This window comes from Microtus pennsylvanicus, chromosome 1 (genome assembly GCF_037038515.1).
Source record: "Microtus pennsylvanicus isolate mMicPen1 chromosome 1, mMicPen1.hap1, whole genome shotgun sequence".
In the NCBI taxonomy this organism is placed as follows: domain Eukaryota; kingdom Metazoa; phylum Chordata; class Mammalia; order Rodentia; family Cricetidae; genus Microtus; species Microtus pennsylvanicus.
In genome coordinates this window covers 159,671,484-159,692,883 of record NC_134579.1, presented here as the reverse complement: position 1 = coordinate 159,692,883, position 21,400 = coordinate 159,671,484, and the positions used below count along the sequence as shown (strand labels likewise).

Here is a 21,400-nt window from a genome sequence, read left to right as displayed (position 1 = left end):
TACCCTATAGCAATAAAGACGAATATCTTGCATATCATCATAGAATCTTCATCTGGTGATGGATGGAGTTAGAGACAGAGACCCACACTGGATCACCGGACTGAATTCCTAAGGTCCCAATGAGGAGCAGAAGGAGGGAGACCATGAGCAAGGAAGTCAGGACCACGAGGGGTGCACCCACCCACTGAGACAGTGGAGCTGATCTATTGGGAGCTCACGAAGGCCAGCTGGACTGTGACTGAAAAAGCATGGGATAAAACTGGACTCTCTGAACATGGCGAACAATGAGGGCTGATGAGAATCCAAGGACAATGGCACTGGGTTTTGATCCTACTGAATGTTCTGGCTTTGTGGGATTCTAGTCAGTTTGAATGTTCACCTTCCTAGACATGGACGGAGGGGGGCAGACCTTGGACTTTCCACAGGGCAGGGAACCCTGACTGCTCTTTGGACTGGAGAGGGAGGGGGAGAGGAGTGGGGGGAGGAGTAGAAGGTTGGGAGGAGGGGGAGGGAAATGGGAGGCTGGGAGGAGGCGGAAACTTTTTTTTGTTTTTCTTTTTCTCAATAATTTTTCCTTTAAAAAGAAAAGCAATCATAAAGGTATGGGGTAGAATTCCCTGAATGAAAATGTGCACAGTAAAGAATCCAAACTGGCTGCTTCATGGCTTGAAAAGGTATATTCCATTGAACCACCAATGCTGTTTATCCTGGGAAAGCAAGGAAGGGTGCAGGATAAAGATTTTTTGAGTTAAATGTGACTGGAATAAAGACAGTTTGTGAACTGGGGTGGGGCTTGCAGGCAGGGACCAAGGGAGCTTAGAGGGTAGCAGTGACCTTAACAAGTTCCAAAGGCACCACATTCACAAGTTAATGAAGTGCAACAAGTTCATCCAGCCAGAGATAAGAATGGTTTCATTTTCAGCAGGCAGGAACTTTCTTCGAGGAACTGAGGAAATGGGGCTTTTGTCAAAATGCCTGGACTTGGGGAAAGGACTTTCTTGGGGGACTAGATAGGATGAGTTAGACTCTCCCAGATCCTACAGAATACCTGAAAACAGTAAGCCGGTATTACTATGTTGAGTTGAGTAATGACAGAGAGAAGAATCACTGGAGGACATTAAGTAAGCTAGTGTTGTATATGCAGGTAGAGAGTGGCAAATAGCAAAGAAACCCTGGCTCAAGAACGACAGAAGGCATTGGGAACATATCTTGTGAACATGTCCTCTGACATCCACATACACACTGTTGCATAAACAAACTATTTCAACATTTTAGACATGCAGGTGCATGTGTGCGTGTACATGCACACACATACATGCACTTAGAGACAATAAATATTTTCTAATAATACAATATATTGTCATTATAGCCACATTAGCAATCTCACACATCCCTTTGCCTCTGACTCCTTTGTGCTGAGATTAAAGTTATGCCACCAGTGTTTTTTTTTTTTCCAGCTAACTAGTGGCTCCCTCTGCACTCTGATCTCCAGCCAAGCTTTATTTGCTAGATCTCTCTCTCTCTCCTCTCTCTCTCTCTCTCTCTCTCTCTCTCTCTCTCTCTCTCTCTCTCTCTCTCTCTCTCATACACACACACACACACACACACACACACACACAAAACCAGCACATTCCTATGTGTTATTTGTTCCTGAAACTTCCACATATATATGCAAACAAAGATAATAACTGTGCATTTGTTTCTACATCCAATTATTTCAGAGGTGGGAGTTGATAAAAGTTCCAGAGAGCAAATTTTGCAAATGAAATGGTGCTTAAAATTTCATTAAGTGATAATACTTTTCAGGACTTGTTAAAGAGTGCTTTCTAAACTTAACAAAACTTTAAAACAGTGTGCCTAATTCTGAAACAATATTATTATAATATTAGTGATATTTTATATATCTGTGAAATCTTTGACATTTCTATATGTGTAACTCATTATTTTCCAATAAAAATAAAGCTAGTTTTAGAATAACAATTATAAGCTCATACACAATTACGAGAGAAACTCAAATCATCAGAGTATTCACCTGATAATACAGGGGGAGAGAAGATTCTGGGAAGAAACAAAGGCAGGTATTCATGTAATACCATTGACAGAAAATGACTCTTTGTTTGACCTAGTACTGCTTGAAGTTTTAGAATCAAAATATTCTTTTTTTTAAACTGTAAAATTGACTTCAAGGTGGGACAGTAACGTGTGCAGGCTTCACATTTGCTGCTTGGGCTGCTGGGGTTTCTCCCAATATTGCAGAATTTCTAATACTATAAAGAGGCATGGCGTAAGGAGGAATGCTGTAAAAACTATCAGGAACAGTGAAAACAGATAACTAGCACAGTGTTATGCAGAAAAGAACAGAGCCATTTTTATTTCTATATTTGTAATATTTCCAACTATGAACACTTTTGTTAAGATTATTTTCAAATATGTTTGAAATTGCTTATTTTGTAGGTTACAAAAAATCTCAATGAACTAATGTAATAAAATTATTGAACATGAAACAATGAATGATACTTTTTTGTGTGATATAAAGCTAGAGAAATGCATGGTATAAAATTCTGATCCGTTAATGTGAGGACCCATCCTCAAGGTTATTGCAAGCATTCATGAGGAGTTCAGCCAAGTTACAGGATGCCCAAAGCCCAGGATTTAGCCAGAGGCTGAGTGAGAAATGCAGTTTACAAAGGCGAATTGATCCTTCTGTGGATCCTATCGGGGTTGAGTAAAACACAGGAGGGTAGAATTATCACAGGACAGAATGAAAAATCATTATTTTTCAAGATGGGATCAAAAGATACTGCCTTTGAGATTCTCAGCCAGAATAAAAATAAATGAAGAAAACATGTGAACTTGGATGATTGCTAGCTCTAGAGCATGCACCTTGCATGGGAAGTCCTATGGAGGAATAGTCTGTTATTGGATACCTGATAATACAAGGATTAAGGTAAATCCATTTTAGTAATAGGATTAGAATGTTTACATAGCGAGAGTCTGAAAATTCAGTATTGACCGCAAAAGTATGGACAAAGCTCTTGAACCTGAGATTGGGATAGAACCAGACAAATCCCAAATATGATGGAATTTAGTGAAGAACTGCAGCAATTTTGAAGAGCTGTGATATAATTAAAACACAGGAACAGAAACATACCCATATATGCATATAAATGCCCTTTCTTTACTAGAATGGACAGTTCAATACTCTAGGTCTATATTTGTGATATATGCCTTTAGAATATTCCCTGGAGAAGGCAGTTGTCTGTAACTAACACTGAAAGTCTTTTCTGGCACTCCAGATTGAACTTCCTTGTCTCATTCTCATAGCTTTGGTGGTTTTTCTAAAGAACCTTCTGAAAAGAAAATTGCATCTGCCTATTTTTACCTATACTTATAATATGGAAAACAGAATAGTTTCACTATAGTTGATGCTATCAATTTTTAAATATTTACCAAGCTATAATCATGCAGGCTAAAGTAGCTATGTTAGTTCAAGCTCTGCTTTGCTGGTGCTCAGGATGAAATCCTTTCCCCTAATTTTCTCAATACTGCTGCTATTCAAGAGTATAAAAATAACTCTTACCTTCAGGAAAAAGAAAGTGGAATTTTTGACAGAACACACAGCTAAAGTTAATATTACATTTTGAAATAATTTAAGACATAAGACTTCTACCCCATTAAGACATAAGACTTCTACCCCATTAAGACATAAGACTTCTACCCCATTGTGTGCTCAGCCTGTTTGTTTAGCCTTTTGTCCAAGGGACACCGTGACAATCAAACTTATTTGCCTTGGATTTTTCATCGAGTCAGTTTTTACAACTTAATACCTAGTTGCAATCTTAAATTATGTTGTCTTCCAGTCCCTAACACAAATGATGCATGTGTTTCATTTGCTGAAAAGAGAAAATACAGAAGTTTAAATCAGCTTCCTTAAACCTGCCATAAGGTGGATATTGGTTCATGGATATCGGTTAATAAACAATGATGTTTGTTATCTGGGTCAGTTGAGATCAGTTGGAGCCAGTGATATATTTTTAAAGCTTTGTCAAAGATTTCTGCAAAGTATTCCTTTCATTTCCCATGTGATACATTCTGTACTGCTCAAAATAGAATGAGCAAAACACATTTTTAGGAATAGTCATACAAGAACTAACAGATAAACACAAATGATAGCCACAGTTACAGACAGTGGGATAGGTTCAGATTCAACAGGCAGAAATAAGAAACACAGGGGGCATGCAATAAGGAATTCATATCAGGACATGATTTCAGTTGAGTAAGTTTCAGGGGGTGTGATTTATTTTTTTCTTTGATGTATTGGGGACTTAATCACTAATGTCTAAAATTCACTCAAATCTCACACTCCCTTGGTAACTTGATTGTAAACCTTTAAATAAAATATTAAATAAGTCCACATTGTTTTCTTTATAATAGTTTTACTTCTTACAATCTAATCTTATATTACAGATAAAACTTAGGTTCAGAATATCAAGTTCCTTTGAAAAAGGCTGTAAATTTTTTATTAGAATTATAAAAACACAAACCTTACAAATTAATTTTAGAAGAATGGTCATCACAATGCTTAAACTTTCTGATTAATAATAATATCATTCTATTTACAATGTTGATTTTCCTTATTGTAATCCTCTTGTGTGACATTTGTGTCTGTATGGTTTATAGTACTATATTTATCTGAATTCTCTGCTCCTTTTTTATTAAAATTTAAACGTTTTATATCTCATAATTTGTTAAGATTGAAATTTAGGGTTTTTTTTTTCTTTTGTTTGTTTGTTTTGGTTTATGGAGATATAGTTTCTCTGTATCTTTGGAGTTTATCCTGGAACCAGCTCTTGTAGACTCAGCTGGCCACAAACTCTTACCTTCCTCTGCCTTCCAAGTGCTTGGATTAAAGGTGTGTGCTACCACCACCCAATTTAGTTCAATGTTCTTGTGAGTTACTTAAGATGTTCTCTATTAAAATAGTGTAGCATATATTTTGTGACAAATTAGAAAGAAACACATAAAGGCTCCAATGAAAAGTGAGAATATACAAATATTAATTATTCTGACTTAAATACTATATGTTGTATGCATATATTTAAACCATCAAGTACAATCACTATATGTTCACAAATATTGAACAATTGTAACTGAAATGACACAGACCTAAAAAGAAAAACATTGTATTCTCCATCACATACAAAGATTTTTGCTTTAAAGGTTTAGCTTTGTGTATTTAATTTTAAAATGCCTGTAATGCCAGGAAATTATAAAGGACCCATGGGAAGAGAGATGTGAAGACACTATAACATTGAATGGGCATTGTAGAACACATTACATGAAGAGATCGAGTACCTGGGATTAAAATTTCAAGCAGGGATGGAGTTGTATAATTTTTATCAAAACTATGGACATGGTATGAAAATATGATATACAGTTTGCTAAGGGAGTAAAGGGTATAAATGAATTTAGCCAGCACCTAAAATTGCACACTGAAATCTTGACATGCTAAGTAAAATGTACCTAATGGTATGATAGTGACTTGTTAATTATGAGTGTAATCAAACATTTTTGGGTTTGATTTTAGGATTGGTCTCCAGAAAGGAACTAGTACCTGGCCCTGAAAACTTGAAAACTTGTTCAAAATTACATGAATTGGTACATTATGGGCTATTGAATGGAATTGACTACATTGCTTAATGGTCATGATTAAAAATTACCTTCTGTTTTGTTTGTTTGTTTGTTTGCTTGCTTGCTTTTTGATTTTTTGAAACCATACATAAATGGTATTTTCAGCCATGAAGAGAAAACTTGATTTTACAATGAGCAGCAGTTGTTACAGAGACTCATACGTGTGGAGATGTTGAGAAATAGTGACCTTTTAGTGTTCATCCTCAGAGAACATTGTAGAAGAGGTTGCAGAAAAAATATGAGTTAAAATAAAAAAGTAAGGGTTCTATGGAATGTCTGCTACAGATGACATGATTTTTGCACACTTAATATATTAGAACTATGGTTATCTGTATATTACATGCACAAGGTTAAAAAAAACTGTTTCAACATGGATGGAAGAGGGACTCATTGGATCCACTCTTATCTGAGAAATAATTTGTAATTGAGAAATTCATATTTCTTTGAGGTTCTGGCTCCTGGTATGTTGCCTGTGCTCTAGTGGGTGGCTCTGTAACCATGTGAATATTGATAACAAAATGGGGTTAAGTGAGTTATAATTTTTGTTCACTAAAATAGCATGTTAAGGTTACCTATAAAGATGGGTGTAAAGTACAGGAGGACAGAAACTTGAAGACACATTAGTTTATGTGCAAATATGCATTAATAAGTGTTGGAGTTATGAAAGGTAGCAGAAAAATCCCTAATTGAGTCCTAAGTAAATATGTACTGTTGACATGGTTATAGCCATGACAAGGAATTCAATGCCTCAGTACTTTGGAAATGAAATATACTTCTACAAGTCATGTTAAATTAAAAGTCAAAGCCTTCCTTGATGATCCTAGTGGGAGTTATTGATGAATAAAAAAATAGAAAATTAAGTTTCCTCCGCCTGGAAGTTAGCCTTTAAGACCATCTACCAAGAATCATCTCTTAGATTTGGTTACTCTTTTTTTTTTTACTACTATGCCTCTATTTTATTAACTTTTGGTTTTATTCTTACCATTAACATGGTTTAAATTTAGTTTGCTATTGTGTTTTTAAAACATTGAGTTGCATCATTTCCATTTATCTGTGCTCATTCTAATATTTTTTAACTCTCATTTTTGCAATTTTTGTACAATGCGTTTTGGTCAAGCTTTTCCTTTCCTTGAACTACCCCCAGATCCTACTGAACATGCTTCCTTACCCAACCAAATTTATGTGTTCGCTCTCTCTTTCTTGCTTCCTCCCTCATCTCAGTCCAGTATCTTAGACAGAAACCCCTGGCTTGCTACAGGCTGAACAGGCTGGAATACTAGAAAGAAAATAATATAAGACCACATGCCCCAACAGATATCCACACCTCAGTTTAGGTGGAGGACACCTGCTAATTATTGGCCACACAGGCTTGAAGACTGAAAAGGAAGTAGAAACCAAGGAACAAAATATGCAAATCAAGACAAATCCAGAAATTGGCAGATAGAATTTAATCAGCCCAATCACAGAAACCTAGATAACAGAGTAAGAACACAATCAGCAACTGCTACAGCAATATGTCACCACCAGAGCACAGCAATCCTGCTACAGTAAGCACTGAATACTCCAGCACAGTGGAACACAGAAAAGAAAAGACTTTAAAGATGATAGAGATCCTTAAAGTAAAAATAAATAAATCCCTTAAGGTAATTGAAAAATAATAGAAAAAAATCTGAGGAATTTAAGAAACCTTTACATGAAAGCCAAGACAAAAATATAAAAAAAAATATGAACCAGTGAAATAAAATGAATAAAATTGTTGAAGAACTCAAAATGGAAATAGAAGAAATAAAAAATGATGGAATTGTAGAAATGAAATATATAGGTCAGTGAAAAGGAACTGTAGACAAATGCAGACACCTCCAACAGAATGCACAGATGGAAGAGAGAATGTCATGGACTAAAAGTATAATCAACAAAATAGATACAGTGGTCAATGAAAATGCTAAATCTGAAAGAAATTCCTAACACAAAACAGCGAGGAAGACCTAGGACACTAAGAAAAGGGCAAATCTAAGAATAATAGAAATAGCAGAAAGAGAAGATTCCCAGCTCTAAGGCACAGAAAATATTTTTTTAGAAAATAATATAAGAACAATTTTTTAACCTAAAGAAGGAGATGGCTATAAAAATACAGGAAGCATTAAGAACACAAAATAGATTGTATGAGAAAAGAAAGTCTACTTGATGCATAATAATCAAAATATTAAACATAGGGAATAAAAAAGCAAATTAAGTGCTAAAAGGGAAAGTGAGTGAGGAACTGATGAAGGCAGAACTATTAAAACTATTACACTCTGTTGGGTTTTGCTTTTGTATTTGTTTCTCAAGACAGAGTTTTTCTGTACAATAACCCTGGGTGTCCTGGAACTCACTTTGACACCACATTAGTCTCAAGTTGGTGAAGATCTGCCTGTCACTTGTTAGTGAGTGCTGGAATTTAAGGAACACACCACCATACCTAACATGACACCAAACTTCTCAACAAAGACTCTAAAAGACAGAAGTGACTGGACCAATGTCACACAGACTCTAAGAGACCACAAATGCCAGTCAAGATTACTACAGGCAGCAAAACTTTGGATAGCTATAGATGAAGAAATTGAGATATTCCATGACAACATCATATTTAACCAAAATCTATCTAGAGATATAAACCTACAGAAGATACAAAGAAATTCTAATGTCAGGGGTTTAACTACATCCATGCAAACAATAAGAGTAAAATAATCTCATATTATCAAAAGCAAAAAGAAGGAAAACACATGTACACACTCAAACTCACATGAACACACACCAATCACAATGAAATAAAACATACTGTCAAATAAACCTTCTGCACAATGTGGAAATATTCCTATCATTGTTAATAAATAGGTTATTGGCCAATAGGTAGGATTTTGAAAGATGAGAGAATGTTGGGAAGAAGAAAAGCTGAGGCTGAGGAGTTGAAGCGAGATGCATAAGAAGCAACATGGCAAGTTCACAGTTGAAGTAAACAAGTCTCCTGAAAGTAATAGATTAATAGAAATGGATTGATGTAGTCATAAGCATTGGCTGGAGACAAGCCTATGCTATGGGCTAAGCAGTTCTTTTTTGTTTTTTATTTTTCTTGATTTTTATTGAGCTCTACATTTTTCTCTACTTCCTTCCATGTCTCTCCCCTCCCCTTCAATCCTCTCCAAATTTATTCAGGACATCTTATCTTTATCTACTTCCCATGTAGATAAGATCTCTGTATGTCTCTCTTAGGGTTCTCATTGTTGTCTAGGTTCTCTGGGATTGTGATTTGTAGGCTGGTTTTATTTGCTTTATGTTTAAAAACCACTTATGAAGAAGTATATATGACAAATCTTTCTACGTCTGGGTTAACACACTCAAAATGATGTTTTCTAGCTCCATCCATTTGCCTGCAATTTTCAAACCGTCGACTTTTTTGCTGTATAGTGCTCCATTATGTAAATACACCACATTTTCTTTCTTTATTTTATTGAGAAAAGAAAAAAAAAGTTTCCCCCTCCTCCCAGCCTCCCGTTTTCCTCTCCCTCCTCCCACCCTCTCCCCCTTCCCCCACTCCTCTCCCCCTCTCTCTCCAGTCCAAAGAGCAGTCAGGGTTCCCTGCCCTGTGGAAAGTCCAAGTTCCTCCCCCCTCCGTCCATGTCTAGGAAGGTGAACATCCAAACTGCCTAGGCTCCCACAAAGCCAGAACATGAAGTAGGATCAAAACCCCGTGCCATTGTCCTTAGCTTCTCATCAGCCCTCATTGTTCGCAATGTTCAGAGAGTCCGGTTTTATCCCATGCTTTTTCAGTCATAGTCCAGCTGGCCTTGGTGAGCTCCCAATAGATCAGCTCCACTGTCTCAGTGGGTGGGTGAACCCCTCGTGGTCCTGACTTCCTTGCTCATGTTCTCCCTCCTTCTGCTCCTCATTGGGACCTTGGGAGCTCAGTCCAGTGCTCCAGTGTGGGTCTCTGTCTCTATCTCCATCCATCACCAGATGAAGTTTCTATGGTGATATGCAAGATATTCGTCAGTATGGCTATAGGATAGGGCCATTTCAGGTTCCTTATCCTCATCTGCCCAAGGAACTAACTGGGGACATCGCCTTGGGCTCCTGGGAGCCACTCTAGGTTCAAGTCTCTTGCCAGCCCTAAGGTGGCTCCCTTAACAAAGAATTGTGCTTCCGTGCTCCCCTATCCAACCTTCCTTTATCCCAATCATCCTGTTTCCCCAAGTTCCCCCATCCTCCCCTTCTCACTTTTCTGTCCCCATCTAGGGGCATTTAGGTTGTTTCCAGGTTCTGGCTATGACAAACAATGCTGCTATGAACATAGTTGAGTAAATGTCCTTGTGGCACAATTGAGCATCCTTTGGATATATACCCCAAAGTGGTATTGCTGGGTCTTAAGGATGTTGTTTTCCTAATTTTCTGATAAATTGCCATACTGATATCCAAAGTATTTCCCTTATCCCACAACTTCTCCAGCATACATTGTCATCAATGTTTTTGATCTTGTCCATACTTGCAGGTGTAAGATGGGATCTCAGAGTTATTTTGATTTGCATTTCTCTGATGACTAAGGATATTGAGCCCTTCCTTAAGCGTCTTTTGGTCATTTTATATCCTCAGTTGAGATGTCTCTGTTTAGGTCTGTACTCTAATTTTTCATTGGATTGTCTGTTTTTTTGATGACCATTTTCTTGAGATCTTTGTATAGTTTGGAGATCAGACCTATGTCTGATGTGGGGTAGGTAAAGATCTTCTCCCATTGTGTAGGCTGTCATTTTGTCTTGTTGACTGTGTTCTTTGTTTTATAGAAGTTTTTCAATTTCTGGAGGTCCCATTTATTAATTGTTCCTTTCATTGTTTGTGCTACTGGGGTTATATTTAGGAAGTGGTCTCCTGTGCCAATGTGTTCAAGTATACTTCCCACTTTCTCTTCTATGAGGTTCAGTGTGGATGGCTTTATGTTTAGGTCTTTGATTCATTTGGACTTGAGTATTGTGCATGGTGATAGATAGGGATCTATTTTCATTCTTCTACACATTGATATCTTGTTATGCCAGGACTATTTGTTTAATATGCTTTTTTCCCCATTTTATATTGTTTGCTTCTTTGTCAAAACATCAGGTGTTCAAAGGTGTGTAGATTAATGTCCGGTTCTTAGATTCCATTTTTTTGGTCCTCCTTTCTGTTTTTGTGCCAACACCAGGTGAAGTTAGCCATTTAAAAGAAATCCCACACTAGCTCAGTATTAGTATAATACAGGGTTACTTATTTAGGGGTAGACTCACAGATCACAGTTCTCTGCTCAAATGGGGAAAAGCAACCTAATCCAGCAGGAGAGACAAAGAGAGAGAGGGATGGAGAGAAAGAGAGAGAAAGAGCGAGAGCACACTTTACATGGGCATTTATAGTATAAGAGGCCACACCCAGGTGGTAGGTAACTTAAAGGTTAATGGTTGAAGGATTTCCTATAGCGCCTCTCCTTTTTGTTTAAATAAGAGAGTTTTAAGTCTAATAAAATATTATAGACAATGAAAAATATCAAGTATAATAATTAGAATTATAACCAGTATAAGCAATATAAAGCAAGAAACATGCAATAAATGTTTCAATAATTATCCTAAGGAGTATAAGTATTGTATTATAAATAATTTAGCCAAGTAACTATAACTATCTCATCGTCAACCCCATCAAAGACCCAAGAAGGGAAGATAATATTACTTGAGTAAACAGGAAGTACAATCAAGAAATTTTTAAGATGTGCAACAAATGACAGAGACAACTGGATAACTGGGCAATCACCAAAAGTCTCAATTGCAATGTTGGAACAACCAACTTTTGCTAAAGGCTAGAGTAACTGACAGACCATTTTCAAAGGCAGAAATTTTTTTCAAAATTGTCTTACCCTGTCTGACAAGATATGACAGTCTTTTTCCTTGTATCCTACACTGAGTATTCTGTCAGTGGTCGATGCATGGGCAGTTCTTGCTCAAAGGCCAGTTTTGCCAAGAGGAAATCAAGTTCTCAGTAGAATGTTGGAGATCAAGGTTGTTGCTTCCAGGAGCAATGGTGTATCACGTCAACAGAACCCAGCTCTTTGAAGTGATTGACGATTACCTATCTAGGCAGAATACAAACTCTGTGTATCTTAAGGACCTGATTAGTCTAACTATGACAAACATGGATTACTATTGACCTATAAATCTTAATATATATATATAACTTAAAGATTAAGACATCACGTTAGAATATTAAACAATATTTAAACAACTGTACAACAAATGAGGACAATGATCTCAAAATGTAAACAGTATATAAGTATCTTGATCTGATGTATAAATGTATATTGCAATATGTTAAATATATCCTATGATAGTATCATTATAGAAAATATCTTAATCAGAGGTACAATCATGCATGCATACAATATGACAAAATAACTTTGCCTAGGAATACAAATATTGTAGATGAAAATAGGAAGATATTCAATAAAATTTAAGTTTGTATCAATATACAAGTATCTATACCAATCTAGATAATAGCTCAAAATATTTACTCCATTACTCACTATTATTATTAGTGCAAGCTCACACTAATCTATTACCCCATCCAATTTCTCCCTTTTATTTTCAAGGAGATAACTGAGTTTACATAATTTCCCTGCAACCCCCAATCTTATAAAAGTTATAATCAACCCCTAAATAATGTTCCTAACCCTGAGAACAAACTTTGTTGGGAGAGGGAATGTCGTCTTCTAGAATTACTTCTAGCTGTCATGGGGGCAATGTTCTTTCTATGGGATCCTGTGAAAGTAAATATTGGTTAAGTTCCAAGATTACTGTCTGATATAATTGCAAATAGTCTCTGAGTATTTGGTAGGGCTTTACTGAGGTACCTATTTGGAACTGTGGCCAGAACATTGAAACAATTGATCCATTTCAGCTAACAAGGTTGTTACTATCTTGAGCAGCTGGTACCCAAAACAGGTGTTATAGTAACACTATCAGCATCATGACATCATATCAACCAGATGAAGTTGTTGTGATGGGGCCCCCTATTCTTTATGGAAACTTCCAAGATTACTGCAGGAAAATTGACTGTTCAATGTGGAAAACTTAAACATTATTTATACAGATATATATTAAATGAAAGGTACAATAGAGACAAAAATAGGTATGAAAAAAGTAAAATATTTTCTAAATTATTTCTTCTTTCTGTTCCATACCATGGTTCCTGACATGAGACAGAAACTCTGAATTTTTATTTTAACAATATACATGGATTTAGAGAAGGACAGACATATCCAACTGCAAAAGCAGCTTTGATTTTTAAGTGAGTCATGATTATTATTTTATATAGCATACAGAGATACTTACACTCAGATGACATGTCTTCACAAGTGATAATTCTCTTATCTTGGTAATCCTATCAGGATAATTATAGTTTCTTCTTTAGTCATCTAGGTGTCCATGGTCTCTTGACTTTTTGAAGATGAGTATTTTCCTGCAAAGACAAGAACAGAATCTGCTCCAACCCTTATGAGTTTCCTTACCATCTGATTGCTTGTCACCTTTGTGAATGAAGCATCATTTGTCTTTCTCAAGAGATTTCTCTTTTTCAAACATAATCTTTATTAATTTTGATGGTGTCTATAACTTTTCTTCTCCTGATGAAACAAGAGCAAAACACCTTCCCCAACATAGCACATCCCCTGCCTTCCATTGTGAGGTCAACACATCCTTGAAATATACTGCCTGATTGAATTCAAAAGACTTTTCTATTATCCAATGCCTCTCTGCTGCTGTTTTCTTTTCTCATTAGCGTTAAGAAAATTCAAGGTCAAAAAAGCATTATGTAATCTATTTTGGGGGATATTTTTCATCGCTTTCTGTTTGCTTAACATATCCTTTGTAGTTTGGTTTGATCTTTCTATAACTGCCTGACCTGTAGGATTGTTTGGTATAGCTCTAATATGCTTTATATTATAATAAGCAAAAAAACTGTCTCATTTTTCTAAGAGACATATGCTGAACCATTATATGTCTTTATTTGTGCAGGTATATCCATGATGACCATAACTTGTAATAAATGTGTAATTACTGAATCAGCCTTTTCTGAGCTCAAAGCAATGGCCCATTGAAATCCTGAATAAGTGTCAATGGTATGGCGTACATATTTTAATTTTCCAAATTCTACAAAGTGGAACATATCCATCTACCATATTTCATCCCTTTGAGTACCCTTTGGGTTACTACCTGCAGGTAGCAGTGTTTGGTTATAGAATAAGTAAATAGGACATCTCTTTATAATCTCCTTAGCTTGTTGCCATGTAATGAAAAACTCTTCCTTAAACCTTTGACATGATGTTTCTTATGAAATTCTGAGGCTCTCAATACATTTTCAATCAATAATCAATTTCTGCATTACCTGGAAGATTTGTATGGAATTGGATTTGTGCTATTTATATGGGACAGAGCCTATTCAATTATATCTCGAACCTGTATGAATAATTAAGTCAATTCTGTATCATCTAGTATAAATTCAGTGGTTTCAATATGCAAGACACTCTTCTGCATATGGTGAATCAGGACCTATATTAAGAGGTTCTTCAAAATCTCTTAGCACCACAAGAATAGCATATAATACTGCCTTTTGGACAGAATTATAAGTGCTTTGTTTCACCTTATTTAAATCTTCTGATTTGTAACCTGTATTCTGATTTATTTGTATCAGTATAGAATGTATGGGCTCCACTAATTGGTATATCTTGTATAATGTGAGAAAGGATCCAATTAGTTCTCTTTATAAGACTAATTCTATCACTTTGGGATACTTGATATTAATATCTTCTAAAAAACTAGCACAAGCACTTTCCCAAGGTTCATTGTGTTTGCATATGTTTTTTTTTAATTTTGTCAGGAGTAAAAGGCACTAAAATCTCTACTGGGTCTATACCTGCTTGTTGATGTCTCAATTTTCCTTTTATAGTTAATTCAGAGACTTTTTCCACATAAGTTTTTATTTATTTTTTACATGGCTTATTTGATAAAAATATCTATTCTAAAACAATATCTTCATTTGCATTAAAATTCCTGTAGGAGAAATTCTGGAAGTCAATATGACTAAAATGCAATTATAATTTTGATTCACCTTAATCCACATATGCCTCCTGCAAGTTTTCTTCAATAGCAGTCAATTCCTTTTCTGCTTCAGTGGCTAATCCTCTGGCACTAATTAAGTCTTTGTTGTAATCTAAGGTTTTGTTTAAATGAACTATTAGACCAAGACTGGGAATATCTCCTAACAATCTTTGAAAGTCATTCAGACTCCTAAATCAGTCTCTCCTAATTTGTGACTTTTGCATTCTAATTTTTTATAACGATATTTTATAAACTATGTAATTGACAGAATTTCCTCTATGAATTTTTTATGAGAAATTTGTAATCCCCATTTAGGTAAAACTTTCCTTATTTCATCATACATTCTTTGTAATGTTTCTACATTTGACTCCAATAGCAAACTGTCATCAATGTAATTGTATATATAGATTTTGGATATTTGTATTATTTCCAATGGCTGACTTACAAAGTATTGACAACTGGTGAGGCTATTGAGCATTTCCTGTGGAAGGATAGCCCATTGGCATCTCCTAGTAGATTGAGAATTATTGTAAATAAGCAATGTGAAAGCAAATTTATTCTGTCCTTTTCCTGTAAGGTATAGTGAAGAAACAGTCTTTCAAATCATAACTATAAGGGACCCTCCTTTTGGTAGTAGAGAAAGCAGAGAAAATCCAGGTTGTTGAGGACCCATAGATTGAATAACCTTATTGACATCTCTTAGATATGTCACCATTCTCCATTTACCAGATTTCTTTTAAACAACCAATACAGGAGAATTCCAAGGGCTTGTTCATCCTTCAATACGGTGAGCATCTCTTTGCCTGTACTAGGAATTCTAAAAACGTGTATCTTCTGTTAACATCCACTGTTTAATCCATATTGGTTTCTCAGCTAATCTTTTTAAATGTAGGGCTGTTGGTACCTCTAAAGGTTTGCTAGTTGCTTTGTGTTCTTATACAGCCTGAATGGTTGGTGACCTTTGTGTATTTTACCTTATAATATACTTCCCAGAATTATGAGTTCCTGGGACTGCAGGGAATGTTAATCTGGGTATCCCACTGCTGCAGCAGGTCATGACCCCATAAATTCACTACAACATTAGCCACATATCACCTCCGCCTTCTCTCTGTCCTTCTAGCCATGTACATTCAACCCATCTTGTGCTTTTTCCTTTTCATTTGTGATAGGGTTCCAATTCCTTGTAATTGAACATCTGCCTCTTGAAGAGGACAATATGGATGCCAAGATTTTGGATTATTGATACTCATATCTGTACCCATTTCTATCAAACTCACAATTACAATGCCATTTATACACACCCTTATCTTTCATCTTTGATCATTTTTAAAAAGTCTGCCAGAATATACGTTTCTTATTTCCTGGTGGAAATTTTGATTTATCTTTCATGTTTATTCCATCATCCAGAACAGTATGGTCTTTTGCAGAAGGCTCTGGATTTTTTAATTTTTCTTGGGAGATTTATCCACAGTGACTGAGAATGACTGGACCACTTTTACCTTGGTGGCCTGGGAGAGGACCCCAAGGAGTTTCCTGATGTTATCAGGTTGCCTTGACTATTTTTGTTGATCTTCATTCATTGGTCCAATGTCGGCCCTTGCCACACCTTTTACATATACCTAAAGGCTGATTATTCCTATTTTTGCCATTCCCAGAAGAGATTTTATTCCTAGGAATTTCTTGTCTACATTCTCTTCTCAGTTGTCCTATTCTACCACAATTAAAACAGTTGGCATTTTGATGTTTCCTCATTCCTTTGGAAATTGCTTCTCCTACCCAAGATTTAGTATTATAGTCAAATGTCTTAATGTTTACTACATCACAGGTTATGCTTAATTGCCTCTTTTTGTACTCTAGAAGTAGAAGGTATTTCCCTCTTGTTGAATATACCATAGACTTCAGACTCAGAGCTCAGGACATCAAAGCTCAATTATTACTAAGAGTCATCTCTTAGGGGACTGGTTTTAATGGTTCCAGGAAGCTTCCAACATGGCAAACAACTACAAGCTATTATGCCCATGAACCACAATGATCACCATGGCATGACAATCCATTTTTGTGGGAAATTTTAAAGATAATTGATCAAGTAATTGCTCTAACTATGACAGTTTATTTTTATTGAATTTCAAAAACCTAAGAGAAATAATTAATTTGTCTTTCCAGATGAGATCATGCTCATGCTTATGGTTAAAACAAAAAAAAAACCACACTGTTACAGTAATGCATCTATTAAAACACATAAAAAATGTATAAATGTCTCTTGTTATGAAAAAACTGTGATGTGAATTTAATGTTTAAAGTAATAAAGGTTTTCTGTCATTTTACAAGAGTGGTGAAATTATAGGGTAAAATGTTCTTAATTATGTTGAAATGTGTCCCCTCTTCCTTATTAAAGTGGAAATAAATTTGAATCCAAAATAGGATATAGGCTACTAGAACCACAGACAGTCATGAGATAAAAAATTATGTCTAATGGCATAAATATCAGAAGTAAAAAAGAAAGCTAATAATGAAACATTGTTCAGTGGCATTTCTCTGTGTTTCATGAAGTTATCAATGTTCCAATGCCAAGCAAGCAGTTAAATAGCCTCACTCCCTCTCTCTGAGAATTTACTGCCAGTCAAGTTATTGACTACAAATAAATATTATAAGCAAAGCTGACAGAACCACCTTCATACATCATTCAGTAATGAATAACAGAGGCTTGTCAAAAGAAAAAAAATGTTTTTATGAGTCATTATTCCAACAGATCATAATGACTATAATCTACACAAGGAATATTATTATAGTACAGTTTTTAATAGTGGAAAATATTGCTGATGTTTCTCTGAATTGTATGAATGATAGAATGTAAATATGTGCTATTATGTCCCTAATCACATAAATTTCCCAATTACTAGGTTATTTAAAGAACATAAATAAAACATTTAGATAATTTATTAGTCTTTTAATTGTGCTTTTGTCTATCATTTTTTGTGTTTTTGAACTATTTTTCAATATCTGATGATTCCTGATGATTTTTCTTTAAATTTAAAGATCTGGCATTAAAAACAGTATAGGCTAGAGAGATCTATCAGATTTTAAGAATACTGACGTACTTGGAAGACTTTGTTTCAGTTTTCAGCATCCACATGTGTTTAAAATCGTCGGTAATTCCAGAAAAAAAATTATAGAAGTTAAAACAATTACTTGTTTAAATATCTTTAAAATTTCCGTCCTAATCATTGTGGACAATAGGTGTTATGGCTGGTAGGGCTCTCAGTTGTTTGCCCTCTTGAAAGCTTTCATGGCATCTTCTGTGACCATGAAATCAAGCCCCTGAGAGATGACTTTCAGTGATGACTTGAGTTTGTTTCCTCTGGCACCCCCCCCCTTTTTATTTTCTCATGAAGGTACCATGCATTCACATAGCACACTTAAATACAGACAGGCAAAAAATATATACTTATAAACAAAAAAAATCCATCCTATCAGTTGGTTATCTAATGTCAACTGGTTACTTCTGAGATTATATACAAATATTATATGAACAGAGCAGGTCATATTTGTATATTTAGGAATATGTATAGGAATATATTTGTATATACATATACATATATCTGTATATTTGTACTAACCTTTAAATTAAAGGTGGTTTGTTGCACGAGGAGGGTGGCCCTTTGTTTGTCCTGGCTGCCTGGCTATCTTATACCCGAAATAACCACATAGAAACTATATTAATTTAAATACTGCCTGGTATATTAGCTCTAAGTTCTTATTGGCTAATTCTTACATCTTAATTTAACCCATTTCTATTGATCTGTGTATTGCCATGTGACTGTGGCAAGATTCTATTCTAACCAGCATCCATCTCAGGCAGGATATCCATGGTGTCTCCCATTCGGCCCTTCTTCTCAGCCTCCAGTTCCGTCTTCTCCATCTACCTGAATTCTACCCTATCAGGCCCAAATCAGTTTCTTTATTCATTAACCAATGAAAGCAACACATGAACAGAGGGACCTCCTACACCAGTGGTCATATATATAAAAGTAAATACAGGAGTACATGGGAGGGGCTGGAGGAAGGATAAGGAAAGTGAGAATAATGTAATTATTTCATAATTCCAAAAAAAATTATTAAAATAAAATGATTGAAAGAATTTTTGTACTGATGAATTCTTAAATATTCTATACACATTGGGCACTGCTACAACATGTAGCATACCACCAATTATCTATCGATACATATAGAAATCAATGGGACTAGTAATTATTTTGTACAAGATTGTGCTTTGTGTTCTGTAGTTCATGTCATTGGGTTGTCATTAATATTCATCTAATTTATGGCATATATTGTGTGTTATTGATTTCCATGTAGTAAAAGTTTTTTATGGTAGATAATTTACTATAAATTTCAAATAAAATGTACTTGTAAAGTGCTTATAAATATAGTTTACTATAAATGGAATATAATAAACATAGATATATTACTAAGAAATCATTTTTAAATTATTTTCTGTTTTCTATTTATTCCTTTAAGAAAACTTCATAAATATTATTGTGTAATTAATATCTTAAATATAAACACAAAGCTGAATTTAATGGTTAGGTCAATGATAAACAGCCCTGTTTGTTAAGTCTGTGTAGTGTTGACAACCTGTCTTGTAAATATTTAGAATAATGTATATTTCAAGGATTTCTGAATTACGATGACTACAATGTTTTTAGGGCTCTGAAAAGCATAAGGAAGAAGAAATCATGTAATTTCTTAGGAAAGACTAATAGTCCAGCTGGCCTAGGTGAGCTCCCAGTAGATCAGCTCCACTGTCTCAGTGGGTGGGTGCACCCCTCGTGGTCCCGACTTCTTTGCTCATGTTCTCCCTCCTTCTGCTCCTCATTGGGACCTTGGGAGCTCAGTCCAGTGCTCCAGTGTGGGTCTCTGTCTCTATCTCCATCCCTCGCCAGATGAAAGTTCTAAGATGATATGCAAGATATTCGTCAGTATTGCGCTAGGATGGGGTCATTTCAGGTTCCTTATCCTCAGCTGCCCAAGGAACTAACTGGGGACCTCAGCTTGGGCACCTGGGAGCCCCTCTAGGGTCAATTCTCCTGCCCACCCTAAAGTGGGTCCCTTAACTAAGGATTGTGGTTCCGTGCTCCCCTATCCAGCCTTCCTTTATCCCGATCCTCCTATTTCCCCAGGTCCCCCCTCCTTCCCTTTTACCTTTTCTCTCCCTATCTCCCCTTACCCCCTTCCAACCCCACCCCCAAGAGCCCACTTTTCTCCCCGGCAATTTTGTCTACTTCCCTTATCCAAGAGGATAACGATATGTTTTTCCTTGTGTTCACCTTCTTACTTAGCTTCTTTAGGTTCGCCAATTGTAGATTCTGTGACCCCTATTTATGGCTAGAAACCAATTATGAGTGAGTACATCCCATGTTCTTCTTTTTGGGTCTGGGATACCTCACTCAGGATAGTGTTTTCTATTTCCATCCATTTGCATGCAAAATTCGAGAAGTCATTGTTTTTTACCGCAGCGTAGTACTCTAATGTGTATATATTCCATACTTTCTTCATCCATTCTTCCATTGAAGGGCATCTAGGTTGTTTCCAGGTTCTGGCTATTACAAATAATACTGCTATGAACATAGTTGAACAAATGCTTTTGACATGTGATAGAGCATCTCTTGGGTAAATTCCCAAGAGTGGTATTGCTGGGTCCAGGGGTAGGTTGATCCCGAATTTCCTGAGAAACCGAAACACTGACTTCCACAGTGGTTGCACAAGATTGCATTCCCACCAGCAATGGATGAGGGTACCCCTTCCTCCACAGCCTCTCCAGCAAAGGCTATCATTGGTGTTTTTTATTTTAGCCATTCTGACAGGTGTAAGATGGTATCTCAAAGACTATTGGAGATAAATTGTCTATCAAAGTATATAAATTGGGGAGATGCTTTGATCGTCTAATTATGATGAATAACGTTCCAGTAATTGTTGTTACAGAAAACCATGCTTAGTAAGGATGGGCTTATTGAATTTAAAAGGTTTGATGGTGATAAAACAGTCAATGTATTTTGGGGTCTTCTAACTACACTTCTTTAAAAAGCATCTGAAAAATTAAATCAGAGACTGTTTAGAAATAAGTATGTAGAAGGAGGGAGAACATGAGCAATGAAGTCAGGACAGTGAGGGGTGCATCCATCCACTGAGACAGTGGGGCTGATCTATTGGGCGCTCTCCAAGGTCAGCTGGACTGGGACTGAAAAGCATGGGATAAAACCGGACTCTCTGAACATGGCAGACAATGAGGGCTGATGAGAAGCCAAGGACAATGGCACTGGGTTTTGATCCTACTGCATGTACTGGCTTTGTGGGAGCCTAGGCTGTTTGGATGCTCACCTTCCTAGACCTGGATGGAGAGGGGAGGACCTTGGATTTTCCATGGGTCAGGGAACCCTGACTGCTCTTTGGACTGGAGAGGGAGGGAGAGAGGAGTGGGGGGAGGGGGTGGGAAATGGGAGGCAGGGAGCAGGCGGAATTTTTTTCAATTAAAAACAAGAGTAAGACATTATCTTCCAGAATAAAAA

General features: G+C 36.1%; 1 pseudogene; it reads right to left on the bottom strand.

Annotated features, from left to right (window-relative positions):
- The window catches only part of LOC142837725 (zinc finger HIT domain-containing protein 1 pseudogene), a 45,305-nt pseudogene extending 26,552 nt beyond the window's left edge, over positions 1 to 18,753 (bottom strand).
- Between the last annotated feature and the right edge of the window lie 2,647 nt (positions 18,754 to 21,400).